This window comes from Castor canadensis, chromosome 10, assembly GCF_047511655.1.
Source record: "Castor canadensis chromosome 10, mCasCan1.hap1v2, whole genome shotgun sequence".
Lineage (NCBI taxonomy): Eukaryota > Metazoa > Chordata > Mammalia > Rodentia > Castoridae > Castor > Castor canadensis.
In genome coordinates this window covers 47182988-47192672 of record NC_133395.1, presented here as the reverse complement: position 1 = coordinate 47192672, position 9685 = coordinate 47182988, and the positions used below count along the sequence as shown (strand labels likewise).

Sequence of the window (9685 nt, the reverse complement as noted above, 5' to 3'; positions counted from 1 at the left end):
AGGCATTGTGTCACTGGGTGAGCCACTTTTCCACACCTCATTTTTCTTGGCAGTAAAATTGGAATAGTAATATTAATTCAATAAAGCTGTTATATAGAATATTTGAAAGCACAAAGACATTTATATAAAGCAGAATCAAAGTATGACTAATTCAAAAATCAGGTTACAGTTCATTGACATTTGTTATTAGAAGTTGCATAAACCTAGATATTTGCTGAATCTGATATTTTTTTTATTGAGTGTTAAGCTTTCATCACATTTTTCCTATTGTTTAATTAGCTAAAGTGATTTGATTTCCCCAGTCATGTACTGATATGTTCTAGCTTTCATCATGCTTCTGGAAAGACTTTTAAAAATATATTGCAAATATATAGTTGTGTCCATGACATATCAATAATAAATATATACTTTCCAATGTATTCTCACTATCTTCTGGAGGAAGTCCAAATGCTCTGTTTTACATGGTACATATGAGGTCACTTCTGTCTGTCTACCTTCTTAGCCTCCTCTTCCACCTTTCTTTACCCTGCAATGAAACTGCTTCATGTTATGCTAGTTTTTTCCTTATGTAATTTCGTATACTAACTTTGTTTAAATTTTTATAAATTTTATTTTATTATTTTTTTCTTTATTCATTTGTTCATATGTGAATACACTATTTGGGCCATTTCTCCTCCCTTCCCCTACCCCCTCCCTCTCCCCTACACACCTCTCACTTCCAGGTAGAACCTGTACTGCCCTTTTCTTCAATTTTGTTGAAGAGAAGACATAAGCAATAATAAGAAAGACATAGCATTTTTGCTAGTTTAGATAAGGATAGCTATACAGAGAGATTCCTAGCATTGCGTCCATGCACAAGTGTATTACAACCAGAATTGGTTTATCTCTACCTGACCTCTTCACTACTTCCCTGTCACCTTCCCACAGTGACCTCTGTCATTTTAAGGTTACTGTATTAGCTCTTCTGCAGTGGGCACATCAAACACTTTCAAGTTTTGGGTTTCCTACCTTTCCCTATTCCTCCTGTATGTGTTCTCCCCTTAGCATGTGACTCCAGTCTAACAATATTACTGCATTTGTTTTAGATCTAAAGTCACCATACGAGGGAGAACATACGATTTTGGCTTTCTGAGCCTGGCTAACTTCGCTTAAGATGATGTTTTCCAGTTCCATCCATTTACTTGCGAATGATAAAATATCATTCTTCTTCATGATGAGTAAAATTCCATTGTGTATAAATACTACATTTTCTTAATCTATTTGTTAGTAGTGGGGCATCTTGACTGTTTCTATAACTTGGCTATTGTGAATAGTGCTGCAATAAACATGGGTGTACAGGTGCCTCTGGAGTAACCTGAGTCACATTCCTTTGGGTATATCCCTAGGAATAGGATTGATGGATCATATGTCAGGTTTATGTTTAGTTTTTTAAAAGCCTCCATATTGTTTTCCAGAGTGGTATACTAGCTTGCATTCCCACCAGCAGTGTTTGAGGGTTCCTTAATCTCCATATCCTCGCCAACATTTGTTGTTGGTGGTGTTTTTGATGATAGCTATTCTAGCAGGTAAGGTGGAATCTTGGTGTGGTTTTCATTTGCATTTCCTTTATGAGCAGAGATGGTGAGCATTTTTTCCATGTGTTCTTTGGCCTTTTGAATTTCTTCTTTTGAAAAAGTTCTGTTTAGTTCAGTTGCCCATTTCTTTATTGGTTCATTGATTTTGGGGGAGTTTAGTATTTTGAGCTCCCTGTATATTCTGGTTATCAGTCTTTTGTCTAATGTATAGCTGGCAAATATTTTCTCCCACTGTGTGGGTGGTCTCTTCAGTTTAGAGGCCACTTGTTTGTTGTGCAGAAGCTTTTTAATTTTATGTAGTCCCATTTGTCCATCCTTTCTCTTAGTTGCTGAGCTGCAACTAATAGTCTTTGCCTATACCTATTGCTTCCAGAGTATTCTCTGCTCTTTCCTGTACTAAATTCAGAGTTTTGGGTCTAATGTTAAGGTCCTTGATGCATTTTGAGTTGATACTAGTACAGGGTGACAAACATGGATCTAGTTTCAGTTTTCTGCAGGCAGATAACCACTTTTCCCAGCAACATTTGTTGAAGAGGCTGTCTTTTCTCCATTGTGTGTTTTTGGCACCTTTGTCAAAAATAAGGTGGGCATAGCTGTGTGGATTCATATCTGGGTTCTCTGTTCTGTTTCTTCATGTCTGTTTTTGTGCCAGTACCATGATATTTTTATTGCTATTGCTTTGTAATATAGTTTGAAGTCGGATATTGTGATACCTCCAGCATTGGTCTTTTTGCTGAGTATTGCCTTGGCTATTCAAGGTCTCTTGTGTTTCCAAATGAAGTTTAGGGTAGATGTTTCAATCTCTGTGATGAAAGTCATTGGGATTTTGATGGGAATTGCATTGAACATGTGGATTGCTTTTGGTAGTGTAGCCATTTTTACTATGTTGATTCTACCAATCCATGAGAATGGGAGCCCTTTCCACCTTCTGTAGTCTTCCTTGATCTCTTTCTGCAGGGGTTTGTAGTTCTTGCAGAGCTCATTCACATCCTTTGTTAAATTTACTCCTAATTATTTGATATTTTTTGAGGCTATTGTAAATGGAATTGCTTCCATATATTCTTTCTCAATTTATTATTGTTGGTGTATAGACCGCTAATGATTTTTGTAAGTTGATTTTGTATCCTGCCACATTGCTGAAGCTGTTTATGGTGTCTAAAAGTTTTTGGGTAGAGTTTTTTAGGTATTTAAGATATATGATCCTGTCATCTGCAAATAGGGATATTTTGACAGTTTACCTATTTGTATTCCTTTTATTTTTTCTTCTTGCCTAATTGCTCTGGCTAGGAATTCCAGCACTGTGTTGAATAGGAGTGGGATAGTGGGCATCCTTGTCTCATTCCTGATTTTAGGGGAAATGGTTTCAGTTTTTCTCCATTAAGTATGATGTTGGCTATAGATTTGTCAAATATAGTCTTTACAGTGTTGAGGTACATTCTTTCTATTCTTAGTTTTCTTAGAGCTTTTATCATGAAGTGGTGTTGGATCTTATCAAAGGCTTTTCCTGCATCTATTGAGATCATCAAGTGGTTTTTGTCTTTGCTTCGATTAATGTGCTGTATTATATTTATAGATTTGTGTGTGTTGAACCACCCCTGCATCCCTGCGAAGAAGCTGGCTTGGCCGTAGTCAGTGATCTTTCTGATATATTGTTGGATTTGGTTTGCCATTGTATATTGAGGACTTTTGCATTGATGTTCATTAAGGAGATTGGCCTATAGTTTTCCTTTTTGGATGTGTCTTTGTCTGGTTTTGGGATGAGTGTAATGGCTTCATAGAATTCGTTAGGCAGTGTTCCTTCCCTATCTATTTTTTAGAAAAGTTTAAGGAGGGTTGGTATTAGTTCTTCTTTAAAGTTCTGATAGAATTCAGCAGAGAATCCATCAGGTCCTGGACTTTTCTTTTTGGGGAGACTCTTGATTGCTGCTTCAATTTCATTTTGTGTTATAGGTCTATTCAGGTGATTAATTTCCTCTTGGTTCAGTTTTGAATAATCATAAGTATCTAGAAATTTGTTCATTTCTTCAAGATTTTCTAATTTATTGGAATATAGGTTCTCAAAGTAGTCTGTGATCATTTCCTGGATTTCCATGGTGTTTGTTGTTATCTCCCCATTTGCATTTCTGATTTTACCTATTTGGATTTTTTCTTTCCTCATTTTAGTCAGATTTGTCAGGGGTCTGTCAATCTTGTTTATTTTTTCAAAGAAGCAGCTTTTTGTTTTGTTGATTCTTTGTACTTTTTTTTTGTTTCTGTTTCCTTAATTTTGGCTCTTATTTTTGTTATTTCTCTCCTTCTGCTTGTTTTGGGTTTTGCTTGTTCTTGTTTTTCTAGGAGTTTGAGATGTAGCATTAGGTCATTGATTTGAGATCTTTCTGTCCTTTTAACATATGCACTCATGGCTATAAACTTTCCTCTTAAGACTGCCTTTGCTGTGTCCCATAGGTTCCAGTAAGTCATGTTTTCATTTTCCTAAACTTCCAGGAACCTTTTAATTTTGTCTGTTTTTTCACTGATGACCCACTGATCATTGAGCAATGTGTTGTTCAGCTTCCAATTGTTTGCATATTTTCTGCTGTTGTTTTTTTGTTGGGTTCTAGTTTTAATGCATTGTGATCAGATAGAATGTATGGGATTATTTCTATTTTCTTATATTTGCTAAGACTTGCTTTGTGCCTTAAGATATGATCAATTTTGGAGAAAGTTCCATGGGCTGCTGAGAAGAATGTTTATTGTGCAGAAATTGGATGAAATATTCCGTAGACATTGGCTAGGTCCATTTGATCTATGGTGTGATTTAGTTCTAGGATTTCTTTATTGATTTTCTGGTTTGATGACCTATCTACTGGTGATAGGGGAGTATTAAAGTCTCCCATTACAACTGTGTTTGGAGTCTATCATATACTAACTTTAAAGAAGATTCATTTCCCCTATTTCTAACCTGCTTAAGAAATACTAAATATATTTTATACTCAGCACACTGGTAATTATTCCACTTAAGACTCACCTAATGCTTTTTTACTCTAGGCAAAATGTTAACTATACTTTATGATATTATGCATTATAATGTTATACACCTACCCCTATTATTGACCTATCATTTTGTATTAAAACTTTGCACCTTTGCTGAAGTCTGGATACTTTGAGAATGAGTCGTTGTTATAGTTTTTACTTCAGCAGCACCTAGAGAATACCACATGTACATGTGGACAATTTCTGTTGATAACACATTGGTTTTTATCCTAAAACTAATGAGAAATTTGAGATTCTTAACTAGAGAAAATCTTTTGATATGCACTGTTTCAAAAAGGAATATATTTGCTGAGAATTCTGAGACTAGGTGAAGATTATTACTTTTACTTACTATCTTCTTTCCTCGAGATTTCTTGGTTCAAATTATTTAGCTAGTTTGTATTCAGATACTTGGCACCAATTACCTAGATGTCAATGGTCACCTTGGTGGAGTTAACTGTTATTACAAAGGATACAGTAGAATCCAAATTACCTAGGAAGAGATTCCTTGTGCTGGACTATACTCATGCCGTTTCATGGTCTTTAAGTATGCAAAGTTACTTATTTCTTTGATTAATTATCTTGAAGAATCTTTGTCTACTCACAAGCTTACCATGCTATACAGTTGCAATGAAAACGAGGCCAGGTGGCTCAAAGTCATCCCTGCATTTAAGAAAATATTTGCTCAGTGATTTGGAAACATGATGGATCATTCCAGAACTTAGTGTAAAGTTCCTAGTTATTTCTTGGTCTCTTTGGTCTAACCATGTCTCATATATCTTAAGTATAGGAGAGACACATATAGCAGACTTAAATTGGGAAAGTCTAGCTCATGGATGTCTAACTATGTGTGGAGAAGACACTATTACTGCACTTGTGACCTTGTCAGATTGGCAGTCTCTGGACTCTTTCCTTTTGGATGCAGACTCAAAATCAGAATGCTCCTTAACACAGACCTTCAAGCAGATATTGCCAGTTGTTCTCTAGTGGAAAGTGAGAGGAAAATATTTTTGTCATCCAAGGAGAGGTTAATTATTTATTATAGCACTGAGTTATGTAACTCATACTTTGTAGTCATCAAAATCATACTGTGTGTTGTAACAGCATAGACTCTTTATCTTATCTATGTGGTTCAAATTTAACCTTGTAACTTATGGGTTGTGTAACCATAAGGAGATTAGTTATATCACCTGCAAATTGGGAATAATAAATCCCTATTTTCTAAGACTGCTGAGGGGAATTTAATGAATTAATATCTCTAAATATAGATGAATTCCTTCTGATGGTGTTAAATATGATTCAGTTATAACTTCTAAGACTTAAGTCATGACTTTCCTGAGGATAACTACTACTGGATTAAGGAAATATAAAGGATAAGGTAATATATTTTTGCTATATCATGAAGCTCATGTAAATATTTATCTTATGAATATACATTATGTTTCTAAAATTTAATTCCAGAACAACACTATCAATTGGTAAGAATTCAGATATTTCTGTAAAAAATGCAAAGAACTAACTAGATTTGTATTTAAAAAATGATACTTAAAAGCTGTGTATTTTCCCAAAAAAAGCTGTCTTCAATGAAAAAGTGGACAGAATTATACATATATATATTGCACATTCAAAACAAGAGTGAAAACAATATGGAAAGAATAGATAAAATGAATTGTAAGTGTATTCTGTTGACACCCTTTAAGGAGTCAAAGAAAGTGCTTAAATAAGGAAGGGTGGAAATCCACTTTAAGCAATAGTTTAAAGTTTTGGTCCATGGATCAGATAAGAATTTGAATATTTTTTATTGTCAGTTTAGGGGACTAGAACCTGTTTCATTATTAATACACCAATACAGATTGTGCCTCTTGAAATCATATAGTCTTAATCCTATTTATAGCTTTGTTAAACTGAGCCATTACCTTTTGGGAACTTGCCTGAATAAGAAAACATTATTTTATAAAAGTACATTTTATGACTGATTTTATGATGTATGCCAAATGACCTTGACCAAGAATTACCTTTGAATTCCAAACCACATTTTTCATTATTTTCACTAAAGGTAACATTAGCCTTTGTAAATGGGTTATTTTAATGGATTTAATATACTCTTTAAATATTACTACTGTAAAGTCCTTAGATCTATTGTCTCTGTTTATACATGTGAGTGAAGGTTTTCAAACAGAACATTAGCTCTTCAGCCCACTCATGGCTTTAGAATGTTGTACATGTTTAAGAGCTTGCAACTCTGTATTAGCATAGATCCTTTGAGAAGCAAATGCCAAGATAGGAAGATAAGCATACTCTTTCTTGGGCAAAATGCTTATGAAGAAAGTGGGAAGTGAGCTAGTAGAAGCTGGGTGAACCCTTAGCTTGTAAAGATCTGTGAAAGTGAGAAGAAGGAAGGATAGGTGCAAGAATCTAACAACTTATCACTGTTTAAAAGCAGTTTAGCAAGGCTGATATGGGGTCTGCAACACAATTTCTTATTGTAAGAGCACCCCATCATCTCTGAAGAGTTGGCTTGCTCTACAATGCTTTCTTGCTCCATCATTGGCTAGGAGAATCAATGGGAAGTGGACTTCATGCAAAAGTGGTAAAGGATTTCAGAAAATAGCAATTATGGTCTTAGGTCAATAATGCTCCCTAGGTTGGAGATCTGAGAGTCACATTTTCATGACTACTAATTAATCAATTACTATATAGTAGGCACTTTGTTATATTTAATTCTGGTTGATTTATAATATAGATTAAGAAAAAACATGCCCATAGTAATGATGAAAACTTGAGGCTTAGGGATATGAAATAATGTTATCCAGAACACATGGTTTGTACTAGGTTGGGGATTTCATTATAGATATTTCTCAAATCTAAATTGCCAAGTTTCATTATAAATTATACTGCATGATATCACTTAAAGAGGTGCTAGTATGTATAAATGTTAAGTTTAGGTCAGAAATCACAAACATGGTTGACCTATGAAAACACCAAAAAAAAAAAAAAGAGAGAGAGCTGAAGATATAGCTCAGTAGTAGAAAGCTTGCCTAGCATGAACAAGGCCCTGGGTTCAATCCCCAGCACTACACACACACACACACACACGCACACATGCACACACACACATACACGCACACACACACACCTCTCCAAACAAAAAAATCCCTAGTATTTATACTGCTTAGGCCTGCCCTCTTTGGATAATACTTCTGGCTCTCACCTTTCATTTTTTATTAAAACCTTTCTAAGAACGCTGTTTCTGAGAATGTTTTCCTCTCCTGTTACTGAGAAAATGATCTCAGCTAGCTAATGTAACAATAGGTGCTAAAGTGTACTTCATGTTTCCTGACAAAAATTCTTTTATGTCTGAGAGGTTTTTGTACATGGAGAGGCACATCCATAATTATTTGTTCTTTCTTTAACACTCAGTGTACTAACCACACAAGTGTAATAGAATATTTACTACCATTTTTAGCTTTTGAAAGTGGATTGCATGTTTTAATTTCCTTAAAATTAAGTTGTATTTATGAAATTATTATGGTTGATTCATATACCTTAAATGGGATGGTAAAGGGCACATGAATAGTTATCACTAAACTAATAACTTCATTTATTTAAACCAGTTCTGGGATTTAATTCTTCATAAATTCTATTTGCTTATCATTCAAATATAATAGCTCTAGTTTTTTTGGTACCTTGTAAAGGTTTTAGTGATATTACTTTGATACATTTCTAGAGTTGTAGTTGTCTTATTTGACCCAAAAGAATAAAAGATAGCTTCTTTGAATAGTCAGGTTACAAAACCTGATTTATTAGCCAGTGAATTCTGAGTTGGCTTTGGATCTGCCTGGCTTCTCTCAAGGGGATTCAAAATTGAGCTATTGAATACATACATAATGGGATGATATTCAGCTTTAAGAAAGAAGAAAATTCTGTCATTGGTGACAATATGGTTGAAACTGGAGGCCATTATGCTAAGTGAAATAAGCCAGGCTCAGAAAAACAAATACTGTGCATTCTCACTCATATATGGATTCTAAAACAATTGAATTCAGAGAAGCAGAGTAGAATGGTGATTATAAGAGACTGAGGCTGAGGGGAAAGGGGGATATTGGTCAAAGGATAAAAAATTTCAATAAGACAGGAAGAATAAGATCTATTGCATGGTATGGTGACTGTAGTCAAAAATAGTGCACTATAAATTTCAAAATTGGGAAGATTCAAAAATTGAGAAGAGAGAAATTTCAAATGTTCTCACTACAAAAATTAAGTAAATAACATCACTTTATATTCTGTGAACATCTACAGTTATAATTTCTGAATCTATAATAAGATAGAAACATAAAATTTAAAAACCAACTGAAATAACCCCAAATTGAGCCATTGGTATTTTGAGCTTCTTTTTTATCATTACATTATCACTGTTTGATCAATGCAGTTTTTTTAACTTCATGCATTTGACATAGCTTTTAATTCTTTGCTTCATCATTATAATATTCTGACTTCATTGAAACATATGTGTGGCTTATTAATCATGCCCTGTAGAGGTTTTGCTACATTTCATAGGATATTAAAGTTTGATTCAGTTGATGTAACCCTTGCTAGTAGTATATTTATTCTTCTTAATCACCTTTGACCATGCATGCAGGTCATTCTTTATCATGAACCTATTGTGTTGAATGCCCTCCTTTTATTTTCACACTGGTCTATCATACATTGTTAAATGCCTCTCCTTTTAAAGCGTATTTGATTTATTCAGACTTCCTTTAATTTCTCTGTTTATACAAAGAGAAGTACTGGTCTATATTTTTAAAATGTATGATTAATGGAAGGAAATGGAAGAAATATAAGTATATCAAGCATGTACACATATACAATCATCTATTAAAATAATTACATTTACCCTAACTCATTCATTTGCCTTTTTGTACAACAATTTGCCTTATAATTTATTAACCTTTCTTGTTTGAACATCACCATGTACTAATCTCATTTTGGGTATTAATCTTGTCCCAGAATATATTTGTATAAATGGTCATGACTTGGCCAGTAGAATTACTTATAAGTTGACTCCATTTTTCTTTAAGACAGCCTTTCTCCTTGGTTTC

The 9685-nt window shown here is 34.1% G+C and overlaps 1 long non-coding RNA gene across 5 annotated transcripts in view; it reads left to right on the top strand.

Moving 5' to 3' along the window:
* The first annotated feature begins 5776 nt into the window (after positions 1-5776).
* The window catches only part of LOC141411452 (uncharacterized), a 150839-nt gene continuing 146930 nt past the window's right edge, over positions 5777-9685 (top strand). For all 5 annotated transcript variants that reach the window (XR_012436209.1, XR_012436210.1, XR_012436208.1 and 2 more), the window contains exon 1: positions 5777-5964. This is a non-coding gene — a long non-coding RNA (uncharacterized lncRNA). The remainder of the gene's footprint in view (positions 5965-9685) is intronic.